The 25,363-nt window shown below is 36.1% G+C and overlaps 1 long non-coding RNA gene across 2 annotated transcripts; it reads left to right on the top strand.

Annotated features, from left to right (window-relative positions):
• Positions 1 to 324: 324 nt before the first annotated feature.
• On the top strand, positions 325 to 24,810 carry LOC131531152 (uncharacterized). Of its 2 annotated transcripts, XR_009268579.1 has the most exons (6): positions 325 to 384; positions 5,846 to 6,032; positions 6,147 to 6,316; positions 18,901 to 19,119; positions 20,532 to 20,664; positions 22,955 to 24,810. It is a non-coding gene; the product is annotated as an uncharacterized LOC131531152 (long non-coding RNA). The 2 variants fall into 2 exon arrangements; XR_009268578.1 differs by lacking the exons at positions 18,901 to 19,119; positions 20,532 to 20,664; positions 22,955 to 24,810 and having other exon boundaries at positions 6,147 to 6,567.
• Positions 24,811 to 25,363: the final 553 nt, after the last annotated feature.

Below are 25,363 nucleotides of genomic sequence, written 5' to 3'. Positions count from 1 at the left end.
TGCCCATGCTTGGGGTCCTCTGTGCCAATTTGGGTGGTGAATGGATTCATTTAACCTCAATGGTCTAATTTGATCTTTTTACTTCAAAATACTATAATTTTTACTGCACAAATCTAAAAACATTGACGTGTCCACCTCGACAGAAATTGCGCTTCGGGCCCCCTCTGCCTCGTCGGGCCCTTGGAATCGTCCTAACCCACACCCTTTACAGCACCCCTGTTCCAGAGACACAAAATTAGATCAATTAACCTCAAAACTGTTTCAACTAAAAAAAAAAAAAAAAATGTTTTAAAAACGTGTAGCATTCACGTGACGAGGTAACCATAGCAACACTGCGCTTTTACGTAATGTTATGATCTGCATTGGACGGTACATTGATAAAACGTAAGTTCTGTCATTATGTCTCACGTTATTATAGATTTACATATCACAAATATATCGTGAAAACCTTTAGTGTTGCTTAAAACAGTTAGGTACCTGCGCAAAAAAGGCGGACCGACTGTGCCGCGAAAATTACCAAACGATACAGAAATTCCAGAAAAGTTTATTTTAAACACTCCCAGTATCTGCATTAACTATTTTGATATCTATATATATTACGTTCTGCCAAGGACGATAACTATAAAGATACCGATAAAGATTCTAAAAAATTCTCTCAATATTAAGGAATAGCATAATTCACACCACAACTATAACGATAAAGGCACAGAGAAACGATATCGTTTTTTCAGCTGACGAACGATACAAACATTGATACCCAATCAGAATCCTACCATCACAAGCTCGAGCAGACGCGTGTGCGCTTAGAATAAACTGATGATATATGTCACATACAACAACTCTTATGATTATGATTACGCCTATGAACATTTGGGGTAAGTAAATAAATAAATAAACAGTCTGATGTGAAGGCCATGTATGCAAATGAGTGAAGAAATGTCAAATTTGCATACATTTTCAGTGACCCCCATCGCTGTCTTCCTCCCAGCGAACGCTGCCATCTCCTCTGACAGCTCGGGCCATTGTCCAGACGCTCTGTTTTGAATACGGCCTGTCAGAGAGAGTGAGTCTGATGCGAGGTGACAGCAGATACAGCCTGAATGACTGACCGGCCACTGACATGCACACACACACAGACACCAAAGATGCGCTCTGGGCCTAGCTGAAGTCCTAGAAGAAATACAGAATAAAAGCCACTCAATTATGCAAATGTTTCTGTTAATTTAATCAATTACATTTTGACTGTACATCAAAAAATATACAAGTAACCTGGAGGTCTCATAATATGCAAAGAGGCTTTTGACTGAAGCTAGAAAAAGGGGACAAGAGCAATCTTATAAGATAATATGTGCATGGACAGGCTGTCAGTCAAGATTTTCAGTCAAAGACATATTACATACTCATTGTGTGTGTATATTATATACATATAAATTGCATTTAATTAGATATAGGCATATTTAAGATATTCATTTACTCAGAATTAGAATGCATTTAAAAAAAAAAAAAAAATACATCTACCATTAAAGCCATGGTTATATGAGCACACCTCGATTAAGGTGTTTTGCATTTGGATTCCCTCTGCTGGACTTTATTGGCAATGCAGCAGAGTCAATCCTTGCAATTGTGCTTAATTTATTCAGACCGTCTCTTATAGTCTGACTCCGATTAAATAAACAAGAAAGCTACTCGGTTCACAACTCAGTTCTTTAAAATGCATGAAGGTTTGGCTTTATGGTATTTGTAATTTAAATCTGCTTAAAGTGGGCTAGCATTTCGGAAATGCAAATTTGAGGACAATGATTTGATCTGCACGATTAATATATTAATTTATGTTCCAGGTCCCCACCTTGCATTACGCTATTTAATTTAGATGAAGTCTTGCCTGGAGGTGATGAATTTTATAAGCCAAATATATCAGTGATAATGTCAAATGTCTAGTGGGCTGGTTGCCAAGAAAGAGAAAACAAAACAAAAATTATATTTTAGCTTTCAACACAGATAGCAAAATAATGGCTTCTATTTAATGCAAGCAAATCATATGCTTACATATATATATATATATATATATATATATATATATATATACTTTATTAACAATATTGTATAAATGAATATATAATAAATGTAATTTAAAGGAAAATATATTAATAAAAACTGATCATTAAGTGAACATAATAATTAATATTTATATTACAAATAACAACTGATGATTGAAGCAATTTTTGGTGTAATTTAATATTCATACTTTATTAACAAAATAAATAATATACTTTTTAACAATATTGTATAATGTATATTAATGCATGATTTTAATATATAATAATAAAAACTGACAAATAAAGGCAAATAAAAATACATTTTGGTGTAACTTAATATTTATATAGTTTAATAAAACAGACATTTCTAAAGAACTGTAGGCATTAATATTAAGTGTTAAAATTAAACTAATGTAATATTTAATCCACACACATTTTAGTTTTGCTTCAGGACACAATATCAAATCCGAAATCCATGTTTAACATAGTCTAAAATGGTTTTATGTATTTATTTTTTACATTGCATAATTTTGTTTATGATTTTTGAGGACGAGCGCATGTCACATAACCTGCCCATGTTGGCATATGACAAATTTGTCTGCTTCTGCCAAATGACAGATTAATTTGTGTCAAAGTACTGTAAAGTTTGATTAGACACATGACTTTTCACCAAAAAAAAAAAAAAAATTGTATTTTCATTTCGTGTTTTTCCGCTCCTGTTCCCGACTATTCACTAGTTGTGGACTACAGGACATCTTGCGGACTTCTGCCAAGTGCTTCGGTCTCCACGCTCTCGATCTACAGAGGTGTGTGGAGCGGATATAATTTTATTTGACTGCTGCACAGTTCACCTGAGGCGTCAGCTGCTGCCTGACACGCTGAGCATTTAGGGAGCTAACACATCTATTATATATACATGAAACCTAACTTGGGCACGAACAGCAGATGTTGCCAAAGACGCAAGTTTTGTTGTCGGCTTAGCGCAGGGAATTGTATAAATAGGACACGTTGGATGCCCGTGTACATTCGTATTGCTTGCAAACGGACACATGTGCATAAACACCCCAAGTAAGAACACGCAAGGCCCTGGATGAGATAAGAAACAGCAGCGAATGTGGCTGGACGGTGTGGGAACGGAAATATTGGCCACAGTTGAAGACCTGGCTGTGAGCTGTGCGGACAGGAAACAGATTTCGCTCCTCAAACACAGCGTTCCTCAGCCAGATCCAGACTGTGAGTTCGCTGCCAGCCACTGTTCACAACCAGCCTGGCCACAATCACTGTGAAAACCCATTCTGTTTGTTGTGTCAATGTGCTGTACCAAAAAAAAAAAAAAAGAATAAACAAAAAAAAAAACTTACAAGCCTAAAGTGGGATAGCTAAGGGGGGTTGGGTTGCCCACATGGGACAGGAGCCATCTCAAGCTGGACAGGTTCCCCATCATATGGCAGTCTTACACACAGCACATGGTTCTTGCTGAACATGACAGCCACAACAACTCTAAAGCCAAAGACACCGCGCTAGTTCTCTGTGCCATTTTGGAACGCGTGGATGGCTTGTCTTCAGTTGATGACTCGAGATAGCATGCGGTGTCTTGAGTGCCGATCCTTTGTCTGAATGTTTGATGACATTGAGTCTTGAGTGGAGCCAAAGATGTCGTACAACAAAAAGAACAATGCTGTTTCTTTCGTAACTTTTGGTTTATAAATAATATTTTCGCTGCGTGTGGTCACAATTTGAAAGTTAATGGACCACAGGATAGAACATTTTGAAATTTCGACCTTGTTGTATCTTAAAATAAACTCTTTCTCCTAGAGATAAAAAAGAGAAAAGTCTCACATTGTTGTCCAGCGAAATCCTGGATGAAGGCTTTCAAAAATGCCTCAAACTGCTCTTTTGAGCAAAGTCTATAATCAAAAATTCTCTGTGTAGATTAAGCTGGAATAGGAGGAAGTATTTTAACAATGAAAAACAATGTAGTAAAAAAAGATATTTATAATGTAACAAAAGATTTGTAGTCTAAATAAATGTTCTTTTAAACGTATTTATCATTGAATCCTGAAAAAAAAAATCACAAAAATATTGAAGCGCACAAACGTTTTCAACATTGATAATAATAAGAAATGTTTGTTGAGCATCAAATCAGACTGGAGTAATGGCTGCTAAAAATTCACAGGAATAAATTACATTTTAAAATATATTAAAACAGGAGTATTAATGTATTAAAAGAGACTTTGCCCTCTGCCAAAACTATTTGCTCTGGAAGAAATAAGAGATGTATGTGACCAAAGATTGCCCGTTAGAGTTACCCAAAACAAATTATATCTCATGTTTAACCACTATAGATACATCAGAGCCAGCGGTAGATTCCAGATGATCTGGCCGAGGTGAGGCTGCTCTTGGCGGGTTTATGAGCACTGAATGGCCGCTGACATCCTAGAGAGCTCACATCTCCGAAAATTTTGAAGCAAATTTTCAAACAGACGTTATCTTTATATATATATATAAAAACCTCTTAAAACTACATTCCGTGACACAAAAACAGTATTATTTATAAAATTGTAGTGTATTTGGCATCCGCCATGACACTCGCTGTGAGATATACAGCAAGCGGAGTGATACAAACGGTGAAATGTTTGGAGTTCTGTAATCACTAGATTATTGCACCGCTGGAAAAGGCTCTCAGCCAATCAGATTAGAGGACCAGAAAGAACTTTTATATAAATATATATATATATATATATATATATATATATATATAAAATGTTAAACAAATATTCTGAGCGAAACTCAAATGTTTCTTATCACATTTTCCTCAAATTATGCCGTCCACATTCATTTTAAAGCTCTACACATTCGCATTTCTATATATCTTTGTGTCTATTTGTATTTGTCCTAAGAAATAATAATCCTAAAACTCTTTATTCTAAGTGCACGCTCATCTGCCGCTTTAAATTCTCGAGCTCGTGATAGTAGGATTGATTCTGATTGGGTGTCAATGATTTTATTGTTCATTAGCTGGAAAAAATCGTTCTGAAAGTGATTCCAACGATATCGTTTCTCTGTGCCTTTATCGTTATAGCTGTGGTGTGAACTCTGCTATTCTTTAATATTGGGAACGATTTTTAGAACTATATCTTTATCGTTATCGTACTTGGTGTGAACGGGCCTTAATACTGTGTGAACCTTAAAAGAAACTAAATGACTGGCCCTCTAGTGAATCTAAATTGTTGTAATAATCTTAGTATTATCAGGACGCTTGATATTTAATTACACTTTATGAACAAATCAATAATTCAGAGGATCTGCTGAAGAAATAAAATCTTCATATACTTCATATGGTGACAGCAAAAACTGGTCACCCTCCACTGTCAAAAAAAAAAAAACCCTACAAAAGTATAATATAGTCTATAAATTTAGGATTTAGTTTTTGAGAATTTTCCAATTAAAAACTTTCAGTTTGATAAAGTGTGAAATATTAGTGCCACTAACTACATTAAATTTTATGCAAAAATAATGACTGTTACCAAACAGGTTTCCTAATCACTTAGTCAATCAAACAAATAGCCCCGCCCCAAACTTATGCTATTGGTCAATGCTGCTATGGCAACCACAGTCGAGCCCCAGTATTTACACTTTCTGAGAATTTAGTATTTACAAACAGCTTACTTAATAATCATCTTTCTGCACGTAAGGAAAATATTTTAAGAGTAAAACATTGGAAAAAACGACAAAACTAAAATGTCCTCAGCATTTGGCAAGTAGAGAAACAACAAGAACAAAGCCAGTTGTTCATGAATTTTGTCTAGGGGCCAAGGGCCAATTTCTAAGCTCAAATGCCAAACCTAGAGGCAGGAGGAGGATGATGGGATTGCAGCAGTGGCCAGTTGGAAACTGCATTCAAGTGGAGCTGCAGAAGCCTGATAGCAGTCCAGCCAGCATAGAGTGACCAGGGCCAAAAAAACCCTGGCCTTCCCCTGACACAAAACTTCAAAGGTGACAACATGTTCTTGCGATTTAAAAAAAAAAAGCAAGATTAGGCTGATTCTGATGGCGGGTTGTACTGTCTAAACATCTGAACCTGAATCCTTTTTCTATCTGCCTATCCAGACGCTGCACCATTCCGCACCAGATTGCCAGGCCCCCTCTCTCCGCCACACATCAGTACCCAGCCTGCTGCCTGCTCCCTGAAGGATGGACCAACACCTGCTGTTGGCAGGCACTGCCTCCCCCTTCCTTGTTTCCCCATGCACTGTCTTCATGAGCACCAGCGCTTCAGGGTGAGATACCATGGGGGAAGAAAAGGCTTTTGGGAAGAAGGAGGGGTTCGTTGAGACCCTGCTTGCTCCGTTCAGTTGAACCGGCTCAAGGTTCTTCCTCTTCATTGCCCGAAGCCCCTAGTGTTCCGTCCATATGTTTGTCGCATCTTTTCTTTTCTGATTTTTTTGGTCTTGGTGGAATTACTGGATGGTTGACCTGACCTGCATACATTTAGGATGAAGGGGTGAAACTAACCAGAAAAAAACAACGAAGGAATAAATATAGCATGTGGTGAATACGCAGTCATGTGCAAAAGTCAATGAGCCTCCATCTTCATTGACTAATGGGTCATATTATGGTGCAATAATCCTGCTTCACATTAATTCACGGATACGGTTGTTTACTCAAGAGTTCATAGGTTAGTTAAACAAAACTAGTAATCAAACCGGAAAAATCTGAAAAAAATTCCTAATTTTCATGTCGTTCCAAACATGTATGACTTTCTTTTTTATGGAACATACAAGACAACGCACAAAATTTGAAATTGTGCATATTTAAAAAACATAACTAATATAACAAAGCACTGCAATTGATATATTACATTACATATAATTTGTTTAAACTACATCTCTTTTTTGGTCACCATTCACTTTTATAGTATAAAAGAGCAGCACCAACATTCTGTTAAACTTCTCCTTTTGTTTTCCACAGAACAATGTCTGTAAAATAAGGAATGAAATGAAGGTGAGCAAATCATAAACTAATTTCTACATTTCTAAAAATAATAATAATAATAATAAAACAAAAGATTTAAAATTAAATAAATGTAATAAAACACATAAATAAATAAATAAATAAAATAATATAATAATGTAAAGTTTTTTTAAAAACTGCCTACAATTATAGTGTTTTCATTAAGATTTTTCATTAATGCATACTGAATTATTCATGTTCATACTGCTTCAACATATTAAATTTAAACGCAAGCTAGAATAAACATGGATATCTAGATATCTGTGTCTACTTCCAATCTGAATATCAAATAATTGGGGGTTCAGTGACAAGACGGAGTTTCAGCAGCCTTGGCTCTCAAAGGCAGTGTAAAGACAACATATGAAACCTAATGAGATTTATGAGACCAAACACAAATTTGGACGTCCAGAGTTGTTGCCAAAAAAAAAAAGAGAAAAATATAATTTAGTTTTTCCTCCTGAGGCAATGCCTCAGAAAGGCCATTGAGCTCTTGCTAAGAGCATCTGCTGGCCTATGCTAATTTCAGGCCTGAATTTTTGAAGCCCAGTATGGAAGAGTCCTTTGGCTATATTTCATGCACGCATCTAGGTTAAAGGACAAGGGGAGGTTGAAATGACCGAGTGGACACAGAGTGGACACAAAGGCCAATAGTGGCCCTGATCTTTAAACCCTACACAGGGGAAACTAGGACATTGGATGGAGTTAATATTCTAACGTTCATGTTCATAGCACTCAACCAAAAGAGAAAAAGGTGGACATCTGAGTCTTTACAAAAACACATAACCAATTAAGAACATGAACTAATGAAGTTAACTCATTTCTGCCGACAGATCTCCTTAATCATGCCATTTAACCACTTATTACCCAGCATCTGTCTGAAGGCAGTGTAGAACAGCAGGAAAATTAGAACAAGAATATCTGACGCCAGCCATTGTTGCTTCAGCTTGGCTAAATGCAAACCTTATTGGCAAATCAGGCTTATATTAAACTGATGTTTGTAAAAAAATAGGCCTGCATTTACCGGAATAGGTCCAAAAAAAACCCTTTTTTTGAATAAAAGCACTTCAAATTACAACAAGCATATCAATTTCTAAAAGCAGCAGAGTTCAAAATGTACTGGATTGCAGGAATGGCCCGAATACAATCACAGTTTCGCTTCGTGACTATGTTGAGCGATGTGAGCAGAGGGAGCGGTTTAGACGCATAATTGAACGTTTAAAGAGGACAAGCTTGGGGTAATTACGCTAATTAAGAGCAGTAACTAATGAAGCCATCCCTCCTGCGACAGAGTCACAGTCCCTCGTACCATTACTCGCCATTAATCTTCCATAATCACCTATGTCGCGCGTTAGGGACATTCAGGCACGAAGCAAAGCATTTTGTGACAGCCAGCCAATGGGAGGAACATTTCAGTCCTCACAATGGCTTGTAACATTGCCCAACTGGACTAACATGATGAAATAAAATAGCTTTTAAGAGTATCGTTCACAGACCAGGCATACTAATTTAACGCTGTACTGTAGCACACACTGCCAAATAAACTGGTACACACTGTCTCTTTCCAAAGTGATTTGAACTGTTTCACTGCAGGGCATTCTGGGCATGGACAACCACTCCAAAACAACCCTCAGTGGCTGCCATCCAGCTTCCGCTACTTTGTTTCCACAGTTCGAAATATATAAATGACAGCACAGAGCCAATAGTGTTTTACATAATAATGAACAGTGATTGGATGATGGCCGTACAATTGCATTTTCATCTTGACTATGCTAAAAATATTCACGTTATGCAAATGGATACAAATACCAAAGTGCAATCAAAGTCCGAGGCATGAAAAATGGATCACTGATCCAGAAATCAGTTAAATAAGAGAAAGCACTGGCCCCACTTGGAAAAAAAGTGTTTTAGAGAAATTTGAGCTAAAGAAGAAAATTAATGATATAACTGATGTCACTGAAACATAACCTTGACAAACAACCATTTTACTGCTGTCAAACGATTAATCGCGATTAATCACATCCAAAATAAAAGTTTTTGTTTACATGTATTTGTACTGTGTTTATTTATTTTGCATATATAAATACACACACATACAGTATATATTTTGAAAATATTTACATGTATATACATTTATATTATTATATTTTATATTATATATAAATTTATTTAATATGTAAACACACACAGTAAATTCCCCAGTGTTAAATCATATGTACACCAAGCGGTGTTGATTTAACACCAGGAAATTTACTGTGTATGTGTTTGTATTTATATATACATAATAAATATACACAGTACACTCATATTATGTAAACAAAAACCTTTATTTTGGATGCAATTAATGCGACTATGATTTTACATATTTCAGTCAACTGATGAGAGCTGTATTGCTTCAACATTTAGCTAAACAAGTTAAATTACAACAGCTATCTGATGGTTTATCAAGAACGTACAGTGGCACCAAAACTTTGAAGATTTTTTTATATTTTAGATAGAAGAATGCTCACCATATCAAAAATATGAGAAAAACAGTAATATTGTGAAATATTGGTCCGTGTTCATTAGTTTTTTGATTTAATATTGAAAACAGAAACATGAGATAACGGCACCATTTTCGTTTTTTCAAAACAATGAAAAAACTAGAAATCACCTTGATTTACCATTTTTCCATTCATGGGTAGAAAATGGATAAACAGTTTGAATGTTCGATTTCCACGTGTGGGAGGGAGTTAAACGCCCCTTTCCACTGATTGGTCAAGCAAGGATCAAATGGTGCCGTCATCATGTCGTCTTCAGTTTTGAGAAACAGAATAAGAGTTAAAGCGTTTATTGCAACTCCTGCATTCATCTCCCTCTCATAGGCATAGATTCTCTATGGCAAATATTAGGTGCTTATTGCAGAAATATATATGTACCTCAGATCTGCAGCCACATTACCCTTTTAGTCTATTTGTTTTGCACACCGCACATTTTATTTAGCTGTCCAGTTTTCAAAATCTGTGTGGCAAAGCTTTGTGACATTTACATTATAGTGAAGTGCAGACCAGTATTGATTTTAGTGTGAATATAAAGCTATCTTACCATTTTGATTATTATTTCGAGTTTTTTTTTATTTTCATAGAGAAGTTTATATGATACTGTCATTATCTGACATGATGTTACACGTATATACAGGTGCATCTCAATAAATTAGAATGTCGTGGAAAAGTTCATTTATTTCAGTAATTCAACTCAAATTGTGAAACTCGTGTATTAAATAAATTCAATGCACACGGACTGAAGTAGTTTAAGTCTTTGGTTCTTTTAATTGTGATGATTTTGGCTCACATTTAACAAAAACCCACCAATTCACGATCTCAACAAATTAGAATATGGTGACATGCCAATCAGCTAATCAAATCAAAACACCTGCAAAGGTTTCCTGAGCCTTCAAAATGGTCTCTCAGTTTGGTTCACTAGGCTACACAATCACGGGGAAGACTGCTGATCTGACAGTTGTCCAGAAGACAATCATTGACACCCTTCACAAGGAGGGTAAGCCACAAACATTCATTGCCAAAGAAGCTGGCTGTTCACAGAGTGCTGTATCCAAGCATGTTAACAGAAAGTTGAGTGGAAGGAAAAAGTGTGGAAGAAAAAGATGCACAACCAACCGAGAGAACCTCAGCCTTATGAGGATTGTCAAGCAAAATCGATTCAAGAATTTGGGTGAACTTCACAAGGAAAGGACTGAGGCTGGGTTCAAGGCGTCAAGAGCCACCACACACAGACATGTCAAGGAATTTGGCTACAGTTGTCGTATTCCTCTTGTTAAGCCACTCCTGAACCACAGACAACATCAGAGACGTCTTACCTGGGCTAAGGAGAAGAAGAACTGGACTGTTGCCCAGTGGTCCAAAGTCCTCTTTTCAGATGAGAGCAAATTTTGTATTTCATTAGGAAACCAAGGTCCTAGAGTCTGGAGGAAGGGTGGAGAAGCTCATAGCCCAAGTTGCTTGAAGTCCAGTGTTAAGTTTCCACAGTCTGTGATGATTTGGGGTGTAATGTCATCTGCTGGCGTTGGTCCATTGTGTTTTTTGAAAACCAAAGTCACTGCACCCGTTTACCAAGAAATTTTGGAGCACTTCATGCTTCCTTCTGCTGACCAGCTTTTTAAAGATGCTGATTTCATTTTCCAGCAGGATTTGGCACCTGCCCACACTGCCAAAAGCACTAAAAGTTGGTTAAATGACCATGGTGTTGGTGTGCTTGACTGGCCAGCAAACTCACCAGACCTGAACCCCAGAGAGAATCTATGGGGTATTGTCAAGAGGAAAATGAGAAACAAGAGACCAAAAAATGCAGATGAGCTGAAGGCCACTGTCAAAGAAACCTGGGCTTCCGTACCACCTCAGCAGTGCCACAAACTGATCACCTCCATGCCACGCCGAATTGAGGCAGTAATTAAAGCAAAAGGAGCCCCTACCAAGTATTGAGTACATATACAGTAAATGAACATACTTTCCAGAAGGCCAACAATTCACTAAAAATGTTTTTTTTTATTGATCTTATAAAGTATTCTAATTTGTTGAGATTGAGGTTTTTGTTAAATGTGAACCAAAATCATCATAATTAAGTCTTTGGTTCACTACTAAAGTCTGTGTGCATTGAATTTATTTAATACACGAGTTTCACAATTTGAGTTGAATTACTGAAATAAATTAACTTTTCCACGACATTCTAATTTATTGTGATGCACCTGTAATACAAGCTATTTTTATAGAAAAGGGCATTTTTCTAACTTTATAAAAATATGTCTGTCACGTTTAATATTAAATTCCTGAATTTAGTCAATATTTGAAAAAATATGGCATTATAGGTATTACCAATTAAATTAGTGCCAACCAAAGACATCTTTGCACTGTGGCACAGAAGCTGCATCTTAAGTTGAATTTAGATGTATTTACACAATTAATGCTGCTCAGACAGCAGTAAATGCATTAACACAGCAATTGCATTATGGAATGAGATTAATGTTTTAAATAAAAACATTCTGAGTAGCCTACAGAAATATGAAATGAGTGACAAAATGAAACAATAGGATACTTGAAGTATGAAGGTTACATCGCCAGTAGGTGGCAGCAAGTCATTGTGTTGATGAATGAGTCATAGAGTCATTAATTCAACCGATTCCTTCAAAATGCTGATTTGTTCAGGAGCAAAGCAAATGGGTCATTGAACAACTGACTCAAATGATTCATTCAAAGACTCGGATTCTATGGAGTCAATTTAATGCCGCATATATATGCAAAAGAAAATAAAGTTTTGCAAAAGAAAATAAAGTATTGCAAGAAGAAAATAAGTTTTGCAAAGAAAAATAAAGAATTGCAAAAGAAAATGAAGTATTGCAAAAAGAAAATAAGTTTTGCAAACAAAAATAAAGAATTGCAAAATATAAATAAAACAGAGCAAAAGCAATGATTTTGCAATACATATTTTCCATGGCCATATCTACTAATTTATTTGCAATGCAGCTTTTATTTTGCGTTTCAGTCAAGTTTGAGCTTGGCATACCGTTTTCCCCTTTGCGCTTCACGTTTCTGCGCATCTCACTTTGTGGCGCTGTTTTGACATGGGGGTGGAGTCAGGGGACGGGGGCGTGTCCAACAGGCCTGGGCATGCCTCCCTGGAAGTGACGTCATCGGCCCGAGACGCAGATCACAGCTGATCCAGGCACCATCATTGAGCAGAGGCATGCAGGTGGATTGTTTCCTTTTATTCACTAGCTTTAAAACATGCATGTTTTCATTTTATTAACAAATGTATATGTGTATTAGCAGCATTTGCTCAAGTTAAAGAAGTTGTTAATATGAACATCTGCTGTTTATTTCTCTCAAGGTGTGCACACTTTTATAGCATTAAAATGTGTATTGTTTCATTTGGTTAACTAAATGTGCATTAATAGTGCTTGTTTAAAATCTCTTAACCTGTGCTCAGCACTCTTTGTTTACATTAGTTCAGAGTTACTGCTAGTTTTTATGTAAAAGAATGCAATTAACTTCACAAACTATACATCATTAAAAAGGTCTAAGACTCAAGCTTCATATCCATCTCGACTTCTTTTCATTTACATAACTCCTGGCATAAATTAAGAAATGACATAATACAGTGACGTACTACGTTTTTAGCCATATCAAAACAGTAGTCATGGCATGGGTGAATTTGACCCGCTGGCGCTTTTAGGTCTACAGCGACCTCTGGTGGTTGAAGTGTTAACCATAGGCTACGTACTGGACTGTATTGCACGCGATGTAGACAACATTTGAATTAAGTTTATTATGAATAAATGTTACATAAAGTATAATAAAATAGGCCGACAAGAAAAATTTTATCCATCCCACAAGTCTTGTAAGTCCATGTATTTTATTAGTATTGGTAATATTTTTATATTCGTTGTTAATGTAGGCTATTTGATTTATTTTCCTAATCTACACATATATTACATAAAAAGACAAGATCAACGGACTGTGGGATGGATAAATATATTTGATCAGTCTCTGATAATCCCAGGTTGCTATGCGGGTTTGTTTATGCATGATTAAACTCATGGCCATGACATACAGTATTATCACGTTCCCACGACTTAATATCTCGTGGCCACGACAAAACTAAACCAAAAAGACTTTTTAATCTTTTTTTAAACTTCCTTGACAGTCATTTCTTAATTTATGCCAGGAGTTATGTAAATGAAAAACGAAGTCGAGATGGATATGAAGCTTGAGTCTTAGACCTTTTTAATGATGTATAGTTTGTGAAGTTAATTGCATTCTTTTACATTAAAACTAGCAGTAACTCTGAACTAATGTAAACAAAGAGCGCTGTGCACAGGTTAAGAGATTTTAAACAAGCACTATTAATGCACATTTAGTTAACCAAATGAAACAATACACATTTTAATGCTATAAAAGTGTGCACACCTTGAGAGAAATAAACAGCAGATGTTCATATTAACAACTTCTTTAACTTGAGCAAACGCTGCTAATACACATATACATTTGTTAATAAAATGAAAACATGCATGTTTTAAAGCTAGTGAATAAAAGGAAACGATCCACCCGCATGCCTCTGCTCAATGATGGTGCCTGGATCAGCTGTGATCTGCGTCTCGGGCCGATGACATCACTTCCAGGGAAGCATGCCCAGGCCTGTTGGACACGCCCCCGTCCCCTGACTCCACCCCCATGTCAAAACAGCGCCACAAAGTGAGACGCGCAGAAACGTGAAGCGCAAAGGGGAAAACGGTATGCCAAGCTCAAACTTGACTGAAAAATAAATTAGTAGATATGGCCATGGAAAATATGTATTGCAAAATCATTGCTTTTGCTCTGTTTTATTTATATTTTGCAATTCTTTATTTTTGTTTGCAAAACTTATTTTCTTCTTGCAATACTTCATTTTCTTTTGCAAAGCTTTATTTTCTTTCGCATATATATGCGGCATTAAATTGACTCCATAGGATTCATTCAAGAATGAAACGCCTGTGTTTTAAGTAAAATAAAACACACTGTTTTGTGTCTAAAATATAATATATTTATACTCATTATTAATGAAACTGTACTGTCTAAAATAAAAGTTATGACTGCTGCGTATTCACACTAAAATCAATACTGGTCTGCGTTTCACTATAATGTAAATGCATTCGCCCCATGTTGTCCAGTGCCTCACGTAGCTTTGCCATACAGATTTTGATAACTGGACAGCTAAATAAAATGTGCGGTGCACCAAAGAAATAGTCTAAAAGGGTAATGTGGCTGCAGATCCGAGGTACATACATATTTCTGCAATAACTTACTTACTAAATTACTTGCCATATAGAATCCCCAGCGGAGGACTCTTATTCTGTTGATGACATGATGATGGCACCGTTTAATTTTTGCTTGACCAATCAGTGAAAAGGGGCGTTTAATTCCCTCCCTCACATGGAAATCGAACATTCAAGCTGTTTATCCATTATCTACCCCTGAATTTAAAAACAAAAAATTAAGAAGAATTTTTTGTCCTTGCATGTTTTTGAAAAAAACGAAAATGGTGCCGTTTTCTCATGTTTCTGTTTTCCATATTAAATAAAAAAAATGAATGAACGCAACACCAAATATCATTACCGTCCGTGTATCATCTGATCATTAGTTTTTTTATTTAATATTGATAGTAGAAAAACGATAAAACGGCGCCTATTTTCGTTTTTTCATTTGTTCAAAAAAAGGAGAAAACAAGAATTCAGCTTAATTTTTCGTTTTTCGTTCAGGCATAAAAAAAAAAAAATGAATAAACAGCTTAAATATTCGATGTCTACACGTGGGAGGGAATTAAACGCCCCTTTCTGCTGATTGGTCAGCCAAAGATCAACCGTGCAGTCATCAGTACTTCTGCAGTTCAGCGCTGCAGAATAGTAGTCCTCCGCTGCTGCAGGTGTGCGGATTTATAACCATTTTATTGCAACTACATTTCCTCTTTTTCTCATCAAACAAGCATAATGAATAGCTCGACACAACTCGTGCAGAGGCAGTCTCTAGACAAGGCTTTTTTCTGTGTAGACCAGCGGTTCTTAAAGTGATCCGCGAAATAATTTGCTATAGCCTACCATATTTTTCAGACTGTAAAGTCACTTTTTTTTTTATCATGATACATACAGTGATTTTTTTCCAAAGTGACTTATATGATGCATTTAAGGCCAAATAATCTAAATGTAGACTTTTAAAAGTAGGCGCGTCAAGTATCACTGTGGTTTGGTTCCTGTGGTGGCGTGCGACAGAAAGATGTTCAGGGAGACCAAGACGCGCCAAAAGTGTTGCATGCTGTTGTTTTCTTTATTTTTCAAAGGCATGACATTTTATAGTTATTTTGAATGTACACAAAAAAAAAATAGAGTATTTAGTTATTTCCCCTGTTGAGGAAAAAAAATACAAGTGAACATAAATTAATACTCAATATTAATTAAATAAACTGCTTTAAAATGACTGCTGCATATTTCCTGTGCACTGCAATTCACTGTGCTTGACTGTAGTCCCGTGTGTCTGCTTATTGATTTAACCCATCGCAGTGTATTGGAACTGTGTGAAGTAGGGCAACTCACCTGTTCTAAAGGCTATAGCTACCTTCTTTTTTCGAAACACACACACACACACACACACACACACACACAATATCCCGCTCGCACTTGCCCATTTAATGGCAGAGAATGCTCTCTTTTTTTTCTTTTTGAAGCGGATGCAAATCTGTCGTAAAATAACTTGTGGTGTATATTCCAAGCGTTCTGAGGGTATATCATATGGGTTTGGTGAGAAACAACCAAAATGGCAAGTTTTTACTTTTCTTAAAATCGAGTGGGCAGCAGCTCGCGCCGCGCACGAGCGCATATTTTGAGATACAAATTCTAATCAATTTTAATAAAATACAAGACTACATTATAAAACTCAGGAGAGTATGTATTTTAATATCTCTGTTCTCCGGTTGTCAGTCATAATGACAGTTTCTTGCGTGAACGTTATAGGCCTATTATACCCAATTGTATTCTTTCCTTTTCGTATTAGTGTTTAAAATATTTATTTTGAAATGAATTAAGTAATTATTTACTTAATTAAACAAACAATTAAGCAGGGTAGAATATAACAGCTGTCATATAATACCCAGCCATACCCAGCTGATGCAAAGAACAGAAAGCTTTGAGGTCGTTACCATTAAAGAGAAGTGATGAGAGTTCACATGATCCATCTGGCATGTAAACAAAAGTTTTGTATAGATTTATAAATAGATTTAGAAAACTTTTTTGAATGGCATTTATAACGTGCTTAAATTGTTTACGTTCAGTAGCTATTTAGAACACAAGTCACTGAAGGATAACAAACTCCTCATTCAATAAATGAAGAACTAGCCTAACCAAACACCCCTTTCAAGCCAACCAAGAGTACAGCCTAAATTGCCTAAATAGCCTAAATAGCCTGCTGTTCTACACTGAAAAACTTTTCTTAAAAACGGTTTGAGTTACCCTAACTTATCGGGTTTTACAGTGCATTTAATCATCAGAGAAATTATTCATGCTACGTTTTTGAAAGCAAAATGTTGTTTAGACATGTCCTTTAAATGACGCATTGTTAAAATTATTAAATAAAGGCTTTACAAAAGGTTTTTGTGTTATTGAAAATTAAATAAAACAACAAACCATTAAAATTTGTACAAGTTATCAAAATTATGCTAAGCTAACTTAATTTAATTGCACCGAATTAACATAATCGAAGCATCTAAAATAAAATAATAATGTTAAGCTAACATAACTGAATTATGTTAGGATAACTTAAAAAGACTATGTACACATTACTTTTTGAAAATACATCTGATTAACACAAAGTATTATAATGAAACCACATAATGTGTAGGACACTGTGAACTCAAACTAAATGTGTGGAACACATAATTCAATTGAGTAATTGAAAATACTGCACATTTACATTTTCAGAAATACTGCACATTTACATTTTTTTCCTAAATAAATTCTGGTAAATAATATTTCTGGTAAATACTCCTTTAATAAAAAGTGTTTTTTATTATTATAATTGTATTAGTAGTAGACTAGACCAGTGGATATGTTGTCATTCTTACACTATAATACTGAACTTTGATTTCAGTGATTTGGACTATGAGATGGACACTTGCTTCTTGCACTCGATGTTGCACTTTACTTTTGCTTTAAAAAAAAAAAGATTTCATAGAAATTTGTATTTCATTTGGTTTAATAAAATATAGTTTAATAAAATATTCTTAAGTAAAATTGTAGATTTTTTTTTGTGGGAAATTAATCGTTTAGATTAATCGATAAATTAGTTGATAGATTAATCGAAATGAAAATAATCGTTAGTGGCAGCCCTAATAATATAACAAATGTAATTTCTACCTTAAATAATTTGTTCAGGCAAGAATTTAAATAAAAGAGCAAATTCAATATTAGTACTCAATTTAAGCTTGTATTTAAAGTTTGAACTTATAAGTATATTTTACTTGGAATTGTTTGTTATTTTTACAAATATTGTTTAAGTAAATATCAAAGTCATGATCCCTTTGTTCCCATCATGCACTTGGGCATGAATAATTAATAAGGTAATTATTATTATTTTTTCTGTTTTCGAGATGTATTTACACTGTTTTATGGTTGCTTTTGTTGTTAGGTGAAGTAACTTGCTGTTTTGTGACATCTGGAGTTCATTTTTTACTCAAAATGACCCATTCATACTCAAACACTATTCATTGATTGTCACCGTCATTGTGTATCACATGTGCCAAGTATTCAGGTCTCAGTGTTCATTCAGTAAATAACTATATTGTGTTAACATATTACCTTAAAATGAATAACGAGCAGTCTACTTGCTTACATACGTGCTTGTAACTTAACCACAGTTTACAAACCGTGACTGAGTGAAATGTACTTGAGTATTGTAACTTAAAATAATTAAGTAGAAATTACTCATTAAACTCTGGCCACATTAAATTTACTTATTTCCTTTACTAATTTGAGATAACTTAGTTAAGTAGATTTTACTTAATTCCGCATTTAAATTTTACTTAATAAATATGCGTGCAAAATAAAAATTAAGTAAATTTAACTTCTTATTTTTTTCAGTGCACCGTTATATTCTTTGCCACCTTCATTCATCTAACAGTGAAGTATGTACATGTTGCGATGAGGGAGGGAAAGAAATCTCACCCCGGATTCAAACCTGAGTCACCCACATGACCACCAAGGCTGGCCACCACACATGCACTAACCACTAAGCCACATCTCAGTTAAATATTTACTAACTCGTTTGCATTTTCTTTTCAGGACTTAGGTTTCTCAGGCTGTAGCTCAACACTGATCTTGGACAGCGATGCTACCTATTAACATTTAAATCTAGTGGACGGCTGGATGTAAGAAGAATCACTTTACAGGCCAGCAGTGACACTCTTTAGGCCTTAACCCTGGTGTCCAAGTCCAGGCCTGTTCCAGAAGTCACCACCTGAGTCTGACACCAGACCTGAAGGCCTGCGGGGAAGTAACAAGGTGCGAGGGCAGCTCTCCAGGCAGACAAAACCAGCCAACTAGACTGAAAACAAATGAAAGCAGGTTTGTTTAGGCGCTAAATATATCGGTTTGTAACTTAAAACATTGAAGGAACTTGCATAACTCAACACGGACTGCAGGGAGCACCAGATCAGAGCTAAAACACACTTCTGTCGTCAAAGCAGAAAGGTGGATTGGAAATCTACCATCCTCTGGGTTTGTGAAAGAACAGTGGCAGTATCACAAAGTGCAGAGGCTTTTTTTAATGCCGTCTCTGGGGGGGACGGCGCTACACCAGGCCAGTGTGACTGCCAGACAGCTCTGCTTGTCTGTTAATCTGCGCTCGCTGTGAAAGGGGGGCAAGCGGACAGCGCTGCCAAACACGAGACGCACTGCAGATGGCAACACTTCCATATTCTGTTTCTTTTCTGGCCGACTTTCCTTCTCACCCGCCGTTATTCATATGCATGAATGTGCTGTGAATGCGAGCGCCGTCGCTTTCCCCAATTCCTGTTTCGCTGTTTCCCCCCCCTGCAGATTTGTGCGTATCGGCGAAGTTCGGACGCACCACGTTTCCAAAATGTCTCAAACGAGCACGATGGAGATGTTACATACAGCCAGAGTAAAGCATGCCCGTGGCACACTAGCTCAAAGTGCTTGTGATGCCCGCATGCTTTTTCTGGGTTTGTGCCGCAGCACTGCGATGGACATCTGCTGGGGCTTGGTGAACATATGTTTCCACAGCGCTCCATTTCCAAAATGAAAAACATAATGTCTGTCCAATTAAATATGCAAAAAACAAACACCTTTTTAACTAGCTCAAAAGACATTTTGTCGTTTTGAAGTTTAATATTTTGATTTTGTGACTCTTCGGGAACTTTTCTGAGACACACTGACAGCTGTTAAGAGCGTTTCTAACATGATATGATCAATTTTAGAGAATTTCAAGAGTACTTAAAGCTATTTTAACAGTATTTTATATTTTAAGATAAAAAAAATAACAACATTATAATATCTGTGAAGTGAAAAGCTGCATGTTTGTAATAAACAAATCCATCAAGGCGTTTTAGCTTAAAACTGTCACTTCTGGCCAAAATACCAGTCCATAATAACACCTTTACCAGTGGAAAAAGTCCATCCCCTGTTGTCCATCAAAATCTACCAGTATATTTGTTTAGAACTATTTTGGAATAGTTTTGTAAATGGTGCTTGATCTGTGCATATTCCTCTCCTAATTCAGATAAGACGACTTTTTCACTGGACAAAGCAATATTATAGATAAAGGACTCATATTGGTTTGCAGTTAAAAACATCTTGATGTATATGTTTATTACAAATACACAGCTTTTAATTTCACACAGCATTAATTGACGGACTGGAGTGGTATGGATTACTTGTGATGTTTTTATCAGCTGTTTGGACTCTCGTTCTGACGGCACCCATTCACTGCAGAGGATCCACTGGTGAGCAAGTGATGGAATGCTAAACTTCTCCAAATCTGTTTCAAAGAAGAAACAAACCATCTACATCTTGGATAGTTAAAGGGTGAGGGAATTTTCAGAAAATCTTTGGTTTTGAGTGAAATATTCTTTCAACTGACAGGTTGTGAAAAGTCTTAAAATATAATTTTTATTTTTTTTCTCCAAATGAACACAAAATTCAAATGTGGCTATTGGTTTTTAAATGCAAACACATTGTATATACAGTAGCTTAAATAAATCATTTGTATTTCTAATAACTATACTAAACTCATCACCACTAATGCAGTGTATTGTTATGATCCCGACCATGACAAAATTAATTGCATTGTTTGATCCGAGCCAGTCCAGCATGAAGTCTGTCGTTTGTCCAGTTAGCACATGGATATGATTAACTGTGGCAGGAGGCATGAAAGCACTGAGCCTTACTGTAGGCTGATCAAATTAATTATGCTAAATAGCAAAAGAGGGAGAAGGCCAAAACTACATTGTTCGATGTGATCGGTTAGTCCACACCAACCGCTCGACTGCTAAAGCTAAACTTTGCAAGGAATATAATTTTAGTATGCGGTTTTCAGTGTTTTATGTCACGATATGTAAAATCACCTAACAACAATTTGTCACAATGTGTAAAAGCATTTTGATGCATATTTGACAAAGAACATCAGGTTTCATCTGGAACACTGTAAAAACCTAACTGGTTGACATTACTTGCAAAAGGATTGTTTTAAAACTTAACATTAACAACTACAACATGTACCCATACCCATGCATGATTAAGTTATTCGAGCACAAGAGCTCATGTCCCACAGCCTCAATTTAGCATATAACATAATGAACGCAGTTAGAATTGGTATTTCAATTGTTAATGAGTCAAAACTTTGAGTAGAAGAACAGAAGCCTCACAGAAGGCCTCAGTTCAAGACTTTAATCCGATAAGTTTTAGGCTTTGTTGGCAGCAGATCACCTTCAGCAGCCCACTGTCCTTCTCGTCCCCTCCTTTCTACAGTACCTTTCTCCATTTTTCCTCATTTACTCTCATTTTTCTCTCCACACCTTATCTTGCACACAAGGCCCTCTGCCAAAATCTCAATATGTTGTGCACATATAGTGACGATTTTCAATTAATGCCTCCATTCATCACCGTACAGTGATCTAATTCTGGATGTCCCTGTTCTAGAGGGAACAGCGTGCTACGATTTATGATGCCTGGGATACAGTAGCTCAGTTTACCCTGATGGACTTTTTTATCCAATCACATCTAATAAATTATGTCAAGTAGGCCTGTGCAGACTCATTATTTTTGTGAACACACTACCAAACAAAGAGTCATCGTAACAATATACAGTTGTGTTTTTCTTCAAGTAGGCGTATGGGTACTAATTTATTAAATTTGTCCACTTTTTTTTTCTTGAAACATCATGAACACTTTCCCCACAGACAGTGTCATTTATATTATCTTACAATAAAATGGCTGACTCCTGCTATGCTAATCTGGCAGCTAACAAACAAACAATATTTCCACATATTTTGAATACTTTGACAACGCTTCATTGGGAGCAATGCAGCAGAATAATGCAGAATAAAAATATTTAACATTAAAAGTATTTATCTTGATTCTTTAAGATGAAGAAACATAACATAATATGATTTTAAGCTAAACACACAGTTGAAAAATCGTTGATCGTCAGTAAACGCTTTTTTTTAACGCCTATGGATCTTTAAGATGTACCATCATGTATTTTCTCAAGGTATTTATGAATATTTCTTGAGCTCCGACGCAAAAACAGCATTTCCAATATTCTGTAGCCAACGAAAAGATATGTTGTGGCTTACGCGCGTGCGCGAAACATCGGTTTCCCGCGACAACCAAACAGCTGCGCGTGAGAAAAAGATTTACCAGAGGTAAGGTATCTTTGCTAAAAATACCGTTTCACTGTTCATTAACGGACAAGGCGAGATAAATGTTATACTTAAGACCGTAATTTGTATATTTAAGGTGCCATTTTATCTGAATTTAGTTCGTGAATACTTCTTAATGTATTATGACAAGAAATGTTGGGTACACTGCCTATATAGGCTAGTATTATGGTATTTGGACATGAGGACAAGGTACCATCATCAAACATTGATATTTTTAGACTTTTACTATATTCTTTTAAATACTTAAACATGATTTAAGTATATAAAGCTAGCCTAGTTACTCAAAGATTATCTATCTATCTATCTATCTATCTATCTATCTATCTATCTATCCTTTCTCTCAAATCTAAATAAAAAATTAAATACATTATTAAATGAATTTAATGAATAAAAATGCAATTAAATTATATATATAAGTGCTATTTATTTTACAGGACTGAAGAGATGGGGTGATGAGTGGGAAGATGAGTGAAGGTCAAGACAACAGTGCCGAGGATGCTGCTAGCTGACATGGGACATCTCAGTGACAGCTTTGGCTGCCATTCTTCGCCATTCTCTGTGATTAACTATGATGTGCCAGGATGGACATCACTGAGGCGGGTATATTGTAGGGCAAGAGCCCTGCACCATGCAAACCGCCTATTGCCTTAAATGGCAGAATGGCACCACATCTTGTTATGGGGAGATGCAGCACTGTGGCATTTGGCATACCTTATCAGCATTTGGCCGCCATTCATAGTGTCTGCAGGGCTTTTTTTCTTCCAGCGTCCCAGTTTTCGTACTCATGCAACATAGCAAATCCTTCAAAAGTTGTATGTTTTTCTTGACTCAGCCATCAACTTTCCACTAACAAAATTGATGAATGCCTTCAAATGATCCATTATGATGTCTTTAAAGATTTGCGGGTATAAATAGCACTGAAGGACACTTCCAGAGAAAGGTTATCCGCCAACCAGTCATTAATCTGTTGCGTGGGGTTAATTGAGTTTGTTCTCGTGTCAACATGGTAACAAAATGACCATCGCTTTAAAGGCATTCATCAACTCCAATATTTACAGGAAAAGTTGCCTGGGTGTGATTATAATGAACGTGAAGCTGATATAGCACATCTTGGCCCTGTGTAGATGCTTGAAGCAGATGGTCCTCATGGCCGTAGCTCAAGCCTCCTCTCTTTACCCGACTTTCTTATCTCTGCCAGGCCCTTAGTCTCAGGCTGTGCGCTTCTGGCACCCGTCACGCACGATATTCAGTTTTTCACGCACACAGGCTATATCGACCATAAACACAAACAGATATGTGCACATTGGGACCAGCTGTCCCTTTCGTTTCACCTTCTTACTTTTATTTGTATTTTTTCCACACCGTTTTGAATCGAATTTTTTCGAACTCGCACCAATATATAAATCTCCTCTATATGAATATCAACGGCCGTGTTTTTCCAGACACATGCAGTGCAGCTCCAGTAAATTGTTCTGGATTTCATTCTCATTGATTCCAGACAGGTTTTTTCCAACAATGGGCGCATTATTGGATGGTTTTCCCTGGCTTCCTCTGGCAAATTGAAACATTTTGGACCGCGCTAGGGCAGCCGACCATGCGGTGTGTTTCTAATTGGTGGAGCTCATTTGCAGCAGGTCCCTATTACTTTCTTTGTTTAGCGTTTGTCTAGCAGGCGAAATCAAGCGGAAGTTTTCCACAGTGGCATTAGGCTTCTATTTCTCTCACATTAATGGCTTATTGGGAAGTATTTCTGTCATCGCTTGTCTGCAGTAGTTTAAGCTCTCATATCTTTTGAGGACTTGTCTTGGAATGTAGCAGGCTTAGAGAATTTCTGCATGTGACATTTCAAAGACATTGTTGAGGTATCGGTCATAACAGCCGAGTAATATCAATGCTAACAAGACCACAGATGACGAGGAACTGTTTATTTGGCTTCATGCAATTCCCTTTACAGTTTAATAACCTGGAACATAATGGCATCTGCCAACAATCAGAAGGGAGAATGCATGGAAATAAACACTGCTGCTTCCTGGTTTTGTCAAATGCTCTCAAGTTTGCTCTGCTAGACATTTTCTTTTGTCTAGAATTAGATTTTCTAGGATGTTGAAACTATTTCAGGCCATGCACAGGAGTATTATTCATACCAGCTGATCATTTTATTTTACTGCAAGAATTTAACAAATTATATTTTGACAGAATGAAAACTTTAAATTTGGCATGAAATGAACATTCACTCTATCTGTTTTCATTTTATTCTTATTTTTGGACTATTTTTAATCAAAATGTCAATCTTTCTTAAACAACAAACTTCACTTTTTTTTTTCTTTTTTTTTTTTTTACTTTTTTTTACAGTCAGCTGAAGTTTCAGATCTGCCTCCATCCAACTAAAAAAACAATGGATAGAACGATGTCTCCACCCTGTATTTTTTTAATTTTCTGTTTTTGATAATCCATTTAACTCATATGGAAGAATTCATAAGTCGCTTCTTCCAATTCATCACGACTTAAATGCAACAAATTCACACAACATTATTAACATCATATTATTGCTCTTTCATATCTCAGGTTATACTTTTTGTTTCTCCTAAAATTCTTTAGATAAAAATAGACAAATAAAACCGTTATTTCTGTAGTTCATATTGAGATCTATGAGAACATTGAGACATCACTGAGTTTTCTTCTGAAACTACAAACAATTGTGATCATACAGATTGTTTTGGTTGTCATACTCAATTTCATAATAATTATACATAATTTTACATATCAGCTGAAAAAGGTGTAGACTGAAGTGTTAGCTTTTTTACCCAGGCTACCCGTTTTTCATAATAAGCATAACTTCCACT

Source organism: Onychostoma macrolepis, chromosome 22, assembly GCF_012432095.1.
Source record: "Onychostoma macrolepis isolate SWU-2019 chromosome 22, ASM1243209v1, whole genome shotgun sequence".
NCBI classification, from domain to species: Eukaryota; Metazoa; Chordata; class Actinopteri; order Cypriniformes; family Cyprinidae; genus Onychostoma; species Onychostoma macrolepis.
Note: the sequence above shows the minus strand (reverse complement) of the source record. Positions and strands in the feature narration are given on the sequence as shown.